Raw genomic sequence first — 9,546 nt, 5'->3', positions numbered from 1 at the left:
ACAGAAAAAATACCATCAACTCCCAGTGAGCAAGGACTTGTGCTTGGATCATGAACCAAATACCTCCAGAATGAGTGTCTGCAATCGCTAAGAAATACAGCTGGGCTTCACGTTGTGTGCCAGCTCCAGCTGAATGGTCGTGGCTGCCTAGAACTCTGTGTTAGGAGCTTCTCAGTAGCAAGTGGTATGTGTGGGAAAATGTGCTATAATCGTCAGCAATGTCTACTTGGGCATGGTATGTGGAAGTGATAGCATGGGTTCTGTGAAATTTTCATTGTTGATTCTTGTCTAATTATTCCTTCATAGTATGCTTTATTTTTTCCATATATATGTATATGTATATATATATGGAAAATATATATATATATATATTTTTGGTTTCTAAATTTGATGTTGTAAAATTTGTTTCTAGAAAGATTGATGTATCATAATAGCCATCTGGCTCTTGTATTGTTTGCCCAGTTGGGGCTATTACAAAATTGTACCCTATCTATCACCTCTGACAGATTTCATAGCAGAGAGCAAATATCCCACATGGACTGTGAAGAAACAGATTTTGATCTAAGAAAGCAAAGAGATATGCAATATAAATTCACTATTATTTTTATTAGGGAAACGATGCTAGAGACTTCAATGACTTTGCAAAGAGCTCTGTCAGTTAAGTATGCTTTCAATTGCAAACAACAGCAAACCCAGTTAACAATGGTTTAAAATTATGTGACTAACTATTCACACCACAAGATTCAGGAAATGGGTGGTTGCTGATATTTGTTCAATTGCACAATAACATCACGGACTGTACCTCTTTGATACCCTTGGAATGTTTCTCATGGTTACCAAATGGTAGCCATGGACCCCAGGACTACATCTCATGCCTACCTTTACGTCACAAAACACAGGGCACGGTGAAGCATCTGTGACTTCTGCTCCTTTCATCAGTAAAGAGAAAACTTTCACACATGACCTGTGAACTTTGTATTCTCTGTTTGGAAGATGTCCTGAGGCTCACCCTGGTTGCAGGGGAAACTGAAAAAGCACACATGTAGCTTTCCTGGCCTCTGTGGTGAAGGAGGCCAGAGAGGAAGGCCTTGGGGGTAAGTATTGACTGATCAACCAATAGCTTTCATCACGATCACACCTTTGATTGGCAGGCATTCCTGCACAGACTTTCCACCATATAGTCCAAATGAATTCAAGTCATTTGTCTTTCACAGTAATTCCACATGTAATTTGTTTGAAAGTACAACTTGAAATGCAGCATCATCGTGTGAAGTACATCAGATCCAGATGTAGATTTTCTGGTCTGGTGATAAAATGCCAGTTGTCTGTTCCTGTCACGCAGTAAAGGGACAAGAGAACAATGGCTTTCTAACTTGGAAAAAGAATGGGAATTACATACAAATCATTGTTTCCTGATGCCTATAATAGCAAAGACTTTGTCCTGACAGTGGAATAAATTCTTACATGAGACCATTTGCCCATTCCTGTCTTTTCTAGGAGGTCTGCTAAGATCTGGGGGGACTCAGGAGGTCATTAGGCTGATGATGTTTGCTGCCACCTCTGAAGTAGACCTAGGAGAAGATATCCTTTTCTGAGGAAATGTATGACTTCCCTAATTTATTTCTTACTCCTGTAGGCTCACGAAGCTAACAGTCACAGGGATTTTGTTAGTAATTTTCATTTGGGTAACTGAAAGGCCACGTAGGGGTAGACAAGAGTCTCCTAGTGTCTAAATTTCAGGATTAGTTACTAATGGACAATGCCTTGTGAAGAAATGAAAAAAAAAAAAACATTAGGAGGGGTCTTGGATATCATAAAGATGTGGGAAGATCAGTGGAGTAGAATTAGGAGAATAGGAGGAAGGGAGGAAGGAAGGAAGGGAGGGGAAAGAGATATGGAATGAATGTAACAGAATTATGTTTTGCACATCATCTCACCTTTATGTATACGTAATACTGCATTGTGTTCTATTCTCACTGCTGCCTACCCACATGTGCAGTTAGTACCCTGAGATGCCACTCTTAAGTGTTAGTGCTTGACATAGTACAGGGCTATTGATGATCCTTCCCCAGCTTTATTTTAACTCTTCTTTGCCTCTGCTTTACTAGCTGCTACCGTCTGGACCTAGTTCAAGTGCCCCCAAAGGTCTACTGTGATTGAAGACTTGACCCTCAGGATGGCATTGCTGGGAAGACAGGCCTTAGGTCATTAGGGGGTGCCCTTGGAAGGAAGGAATTGTGACAGCTCTCTGACTTCCTTCCTGTCCGATGACGCAAGCTCTCTACACGCATGTGCCTCTACCATGAGGTGACACAGTGGACAGGGAAGGCCTCACCAGAACCAAGACAATGGCAGCACCATGAGGTGGAACCTCACAAACCACATTCTAGATAAGCCTGTTCTTCATGAGAAGGTTGTCACTGTAGTGACAAAAAGTTGACTAAGACGTCGGTCATTAAGTACTTCCGGCTTATTCCTAGTTAGGGAATTACTGAAGTACATTTTCTTCAGTGTAAGGGATCCTGAGACCCACTGGAACATTTTCCAAGGAAATGTCACTTTAGGAAAATGCTAATCAAAGCCTTTAAAAAGGACAGCATGGAGTTGTAAGGAAGTAATAAAAATAAAGAGCAAGTCAAAAATAGGTTTGTTAGAGACAAAGTATGAATTGGTTGAAAGTAGATTTGGGAGATAATTATGCTAATGTAGACCAACTGCTGTGGCTCTCCTCTCCTGTGTGTCTTGGCACAGCGCACTACCCAGGGGCATGTCCTTAAAGCCATTGACCCATCCTGGATACAAGCCAAACAAGGAAGGGTCAAAAGCAGAAGCCCAATTAATCAGGTACCACCAGTGTAGGCGGGCCAGGACCCAAAGACTGGAAGGTCAGCTATGACGGGGGAGCATGAAGGTGTAATAGATCTCAGAACACAGGCAGGGTCCAGAGTCTAGGAGGTTAGGAGTTTGGCAGAAATAACTCTGGTAATAAGAACTGAACTTGGACCCTAGGGCAGAAAGTACTCCATTGTATTCTACTATCACTGCTGAATGTGGATGAATTGCTGGGCATTGTCAGAAAGTCTCAAAACGATTTTTTGTGATTAAAGTCAGGAACAAGATACCAGTGAGACCTTACTGAGGTTTTACTATTGGATTATATATTTTTTTTTCTGCTTTTTAATTTTTTACCTACTCATTTATTTATAGTAATTTTGAAAGCATGCTATTAACAATTAATAATAGCTGACATTTTGAGAAGGAATGCCTACAATAGGCTAGACATAGTTCTAAGTGTTTTACATAGAATAAGGATTAATACAATATAATAAGTGTTAACATTATATAATAGTATATACTGATATAGGGAGTATTTAACCTTTACAACAATATGATATTTTTGTCATTTTCTTATTAAGGAGGGGACATATAAGCCTCCATAACTCTCAACATTCTTTATCTAGGCTCTCTACTTCATCCACCCTCTTTCATCCATCTATCCAAGTATCCATCCAAACATCTATCCTTCCACTCATTCATTCATTCAAGAAGTTTGTACACAATTTATCATTGTAGGTCCTAGGAATAAAAAAGTGAACATGTTTGAGTAGCTATCTGCTTTGGAACTTTACAGTCCAGGAAGGGAATCAGATGGCGAAATCATCCCTTGTGATAAAGTGTGATAGGTAATAGAAGAAGATGCAAGATGCAACATGAACTTCAAAGGGGCCCTGGATGTTGTTTATCAAGAGGCAGAAAAGGTTCCCAAAAGGCATCCGAACTGACAAACAAAGGGTCACTAAGTATTCAGCGAGTAGGAGGAAATTCTGTTAAAGAACTTGAAAGGTGCACATTTCTCAATTGAAACATAAAATGGGAAGAACAAGAGGAAAAGAGATTAGGAAAGAAAGGAAGGCAGGAAGCCAGGCTACCAAGGGCATTCTGAAGGGCTTGAATTTCATCTTAATGACACCGGGAAGCTTTTTGATGAGTGTTAAGGAGAGGAGAGACATGATTCATTTATTTCGCATTCTAGAAGCATTGCCCTGGCTGTAGTGTGGAGGATGGACTGGATGGGGCAGGACTGTAGGCAATGTCATTTGGGAGGCAGATACAGCCTCCAGGTGAGAGGGGGTAGTGGGCTGAGGTGTGGCAATGGCCATTAGGACGAAGAAAAGTGGATGACTTGGAGAGATAATGAGAGGTTTGAGATCCTCCACAGAACCTTCTCTTGGCCTTCCTCATGGAATGTGTAATGTCAGGCATATGTTGCAATTCATCTGGAGAAGACATCACTGAATAAGACCTCACACCATATTTCTAATTGGGTGCCTGAGAGGTTATGGAAAACCTATGCTTCCAAAATGTACATTTTCACACATGGTAATACAGGACAAGATAATCTCTCATTTTTATAAAAATAGGGCCCAACATTTATGGCAAAAAAAAAAATGAGTTATATTCAAGCATTAGGGAGCTTGGTTGACACTTGAAATCTTTTTTTCTGAAGCTATCCAGCCAAGAGGAAGCTATGCTGTGAGGCATTGAAATATGGGGCTTAATGGAGAGACCTGGGGGAGCTCTTCCCAAGATAATTACTTTGAAAGAAGGGGTAAAATAGAAAATTGCCACGCTGCCACACCAACGTCCTACCTTCCCTTCCAAGTGACCTTTGCTTTAAGGGAAGAAAGACTTGGAGCCATATTCTAAGGAAGCAAAAATGACAGTAGCATCTTGGAAGAATCCAGACTCAACCTTGATGCCCAAGCCAGGCTGTGACGGAAAACCAGAGAAGCCTCATTCCTCATCCATTTCCTAACCAGGAAGTTCATGATAGAGACTCCTTTTAGGAATCATATTGCCTCCCCTATTGAATTTAACTTTTGTCCAATTGAAAAGACTCATATTTTACTGCCCGTCATTTCCGCTGCTATTCAGCAGACCATTGAGAGCAGGGATTTTTTTCCGGCCTGTGGAGCACACCTTCATGGTTGTTTCATGCCACGTTTGTAGCTTACTCCTCTGTCTCTGGTGTGGCTAGCTCAGGCCGAATTATCGCACTGGCCCCAGTGCTGAATCTAAGTCTCTTGTGCCTTATCTTGAAAAGAATCATCTCGCATATTCAAATGGGCCTCTGGAAGAAGCCAGATGTAGGGCTCCTTCTTGCCAGTTTGCCACAAGTTCTTATTCCATGGCTTGTTGTTGCCAAGGCTCTTCAAGCACAGCGACTTTTCTCCCTCCATGGTCATGGAGCCACGTCTGATAGGAAGGTGGATCCGAGGGAGTTCCTGTGACAGCCCCGTTGGCTCTTGCCTGGAGGATTGGAACACCAGTTTTCCTAACTCTCCCCCTACACTTCTGCCATTGTTGAGAGCCACAGCCGAAGGGGCCCCAGCAAACTTCCAGCTGCCGGCTGATGATTGGCTCACAGCAGCCCCAGCAACATCTAGCTGATTGGCTCCTCTGCGGTGATGCTCATTGGACTGTTTCCCTGCCCTTTCAGACCACGGAGCTGCTCATTGGGGGACTTTTTTGGCTCTGCCCACGTGACCCAGCCAATCGGCCTCAAGAGCAGGAGGATTGTGGGAGGTGGAAAGAAGCTTGTGGGGGGGAGAGACAGGCTTGTGGAAAGCCGGTGGTGGCAGTTGAGGCTCTGAGGATTTTTCCTGAGAGGCTGTTTTGTTTGGCGTGTTTGGTTCTAAAAATAAAGTTAGTTTCTTTTGACAAGTGGCTTCTGATTGTGCCCAGCCAGACTGCGGCATGCCATGATCCTGGATATCCTCCAGCCTTATCTTTCTGCCCCTGTTGTCATCCCCAAGAGTTACTAGAGACTTTACAACCTGCCTCCCATTAGCTCCCCTGGATTACTATGGCTCATCCAGGCTGATCTTTCAGTTTCCTAGGTGGGGTGCTCCTTCCCTCTCACCTAGGACTTTCACTTGTGATTCTCAATGTATGAAAGAGCCTTCCTAGACTTCTATCTACTCTTCAGGTCTTGGCTTAATCCGCATTTGCTCTGGAAACTTTCTTTACTTAATCCATCCCACAAGAGTTCTCTTTCTTTCCCTTATCAAATTTCTTTTTTTAATGAATTTTTAAATTTATCTGTGACAGCAGAATGCATGACAATTGTCATTACACAAATAGAGCCCATTTTTCATATCTCTGGTTGTATACAAAGTATATTCACACCAATTCGTGTCTTTATACATGTGCTTTGGATAATAATGTCCATCACATTCCACCATCATTTCTCACCCCATGCCCCCTCCCTTCCCCTCCCACCCCTCTGCCCTATCCAGAGTTCATCTCAATTCTTTTTTAGAATTGCCTGTTTGCATGTCTGTCTTCCCCACAGATTATAAGCCACTTGGAAACAAATGCATTTTTCACCTTGAAATTATCAGTGCCTAGCACAATAGCTACCATAGAGTGAGATCTTGGTAAATTCATGCCAACTCTTTAGGGTTATGGGAAAGAAATGTTTGCTTCACAACAGAAATCATCCTCGTCAATCAAGGGAAGTATCTAATATTAATTCATTCATTCGTGCTTACTCCATAAATACTTCGAGTTCTTATGAATATGCCAGGAACTATTTTGAGTCCTGAGGATATGGAGATAAATATGACATATTTTTTTTCCTAAAGACATTCCAAGTTTGTTTGGGTAAATAGAGGAGTAAATAGTTATGATATGATGCATGCTATAATAAATAAATGCATAAGTTGCTATGGAACATAGAAAAATAGTGCTCACGTTTCTTCCTGAGTATCTAAAGACTTGGCACCTGAGTCTTGATGAAGGTGCAAGTGGGAAGGCGTGGGACAAGAGGAAAGGAGCAATTGCTAGGAAGAGCCGAGATGTGGAAAGGGTAAAAACTGATGAAAACTGAGCGGTCACTGAAGCATCTGATGACTCTGGTGTCTCACTGGACCTGTAAGGCGCCTGTGAAGCTAAACAATCATGTATTTTGATGTAAATAAAAAAAATTGAGTGCTATTGATTGATTTTAGGTAGGAAAGGAATATGCTCACGGTGGGTGGTGCTTTACAAAGAGCCCTCCAGCAGTAGTGTGGACTCAGATAGGAGGGAGGTAAAGTCAGAGGAAGTAACAGGAAGACTCTTCAAAGATATTGGGGAGAAATATGGCTGACCTGCTGGGTCTAAGTTTCTGGCAGTCTATCTGGAGAGAAAGTGAAAGGATCAGGAGTGAATGAGGCTATAGACCACACTACCAAGACTTGAAGTGTGCTCTTCCTTCTTGTGTTATAGCCCTCTCCTTTCTTTAGATAATTACCCTTTGTCCTTTGTCATTTAATTTAAGGATTGCCTCTGGCAAGTTTTCTCTGCCTCTCTCACCTCAGTCTGATTAGGATACCCCTTCCTTTAAGCTTTCATTGAATATCCTATGTAGCCTCTGCAACACTAAATTATAAGCAATTTGAGAGCAAAGATAATGCCTGATTCAACCCAGCAAAATGTTAGCAGAGTATCTGGCACCTGGCATACACTCTGAAAGTATTTCCTATATGGATGAATAGATGAGTGACTAAATGACTGTTTAGAAATGAGAATTTTAAGAAAAGGAATTGTTTAGTGAGATTCTCAGATTTCTGCTTGGACAAAAAAGAAAATGGTGGGATAATCACTGAGATGTAGAAGAGGGGAAGAAACAAGTTGGGAGAATAGTTTGGGAAAGGTGACAATAATGATATCTATTCAGGACTGTTTGAATTTGAGTGGCTTAGGAGAAGAACTCATAAAAGCGCTCTGGCATGAGGTCAAGAGTGGCGACTAATCAGTGAATAGGTAAGTGGTAGTTAAAAATGTCATGCAGTTTAGTCATCCAGGAACACTGTGTGCGTTGAGAATATAAAATGTCTAACAGAGAACCCTGAGGATCACCAACATATGGTGCTTGGCTGGAGAAGCACTCGTGGAGACCTAGGAGGGATTTGTAGACATTAACAAAGTAGTTTGGAGAAGTATTGCTGTAGAAGACAAGAAAGGAATAAGTCTCAGGAATTAGCATTTTCAAATATTTCCAAGATGACAGGTATAACAGGGGGTTGAAAATGATCAATTCATATGTGTGTGTGTTTGTGTGTGTGTGTGTGTGTGTGTGTGTTATTTTTGTTTGTTTGTTTTTAGTGCTAGGGATGGACTTCAGGGCCTCACACATAGTAGGCTCTATCACTGATTCATGCCTCCAGCAGCTCCCTAAGTGTGTTTTTTGTCATCGGGGATGTTGGAGGTGCTACAGAGTTGGTGATGGAATGAGAAATGGAATCATTAGAGTCAGTGAGTATAATACCCTCCTCTAAAGAGCTTGTTTGTGAAAAAAGAGAATGGATGGCATAGAAAATACTGAAAGGTGAGAAATCAGCTTTTGAGTTGGGGATGCTAAGTTTTTAAATGGGGAAAAAAAATAAGCAATATTACATCTTGAGAATAAGTAGTGATTTAAGAGTAACATTATATAATTTTCCTATGTACGTATGAATATACCACAGTGAATCTTCCCATCATGTCCAGCCACAAGAAATTAGTTAAAAATAGCTATAGGTAAGTGACAGAAATATCAATAGAGGAAAAGGAGTAGGGGGTGGGTAGAAGGAAGGGGAAAGAGGGGTGCTGACTCAGAATAAGATATATTCCATGCTTATATAATTATATCAAAACAGACTCTACTGTCATATATAACTAAAAAGAACCAAGAAAATATAAAAAGAGGTAACATTAATAAATAGGTGGAGGAGTTTCCTGGAACAAGGCTTAGGATTAAATGAGCTCAAGAGTCCCAAAGGATGGATCACCATTGTCTGAGGCAGAGTCACATCTCCTTTGATATTAAAGGGAGATGAAAGGGTGAATACACACCTATATTTGAGTTAAGTGGGCAATTCATCCATACCTTATTTCTTCCATTTCTCTGGTAAGATCATCTGCAGGGAGTGAATGGGATAGAGGTGATAAAGAGAATTGTAAATGCTGACTTTGGGACTGGCTTCTCCAGTAACTCAACATGAAACTAGACGGAGAGGAAAAGTCATCCTGTAGCTGTGCAGACTTTGCTGAAGATGAATAAGAATGAATCTGTTGTGCAGCAATTTTCACAGTTACACGATTTGCTTAGCATCCGGAAATAGCTTGGGTCTACCTAAAATTAAAATTGCAGATAATTACAGTGATGCAAATTGGCATGAACTGGGTACATACGTGAATTTCTAACCTCAGATCCATGATTCATGGTCCATGTGCAACTTTGGGAGTAGACAGCTTGTGGACTCCTAGAAAAGAATACAAAAATTTGTATATCTATAAACTTTTATGGAGAGAGAGTTCATCCTTAGTTTTCACTTGACTTTCAAGATGTTTTTGATCAAAGTTTTAATATTAAAAGATTGAATGAGGAATATGATAGTTGTGGATGAATGAGTGATATTCTAAAGATGATGAAAGAATGAGGATGTGATTCCTTTGGGTTATGATATTCCTTTGGATTACTTATGTTAAAACATACATGCATCACACACATGCACACAT

This window comes from Marmota flaviventris, chromosome 7, assembly GCF_047511675.1.
Source record: "Marmota flaviventris isolate mMarFla1 chromosome 7, mMarFla1.hap1, whole genome shotgun sequence".
Classification (NCBI taxonomy): domain Eukaryota; kingdom Metazoa; phylum Chordata; class Mammalia; order Rodentia; family Sciuridae; genus Marmota; species Marmota flaviventris.
This window is presented reverse-complemented; position numbering follows the sequence as displayed.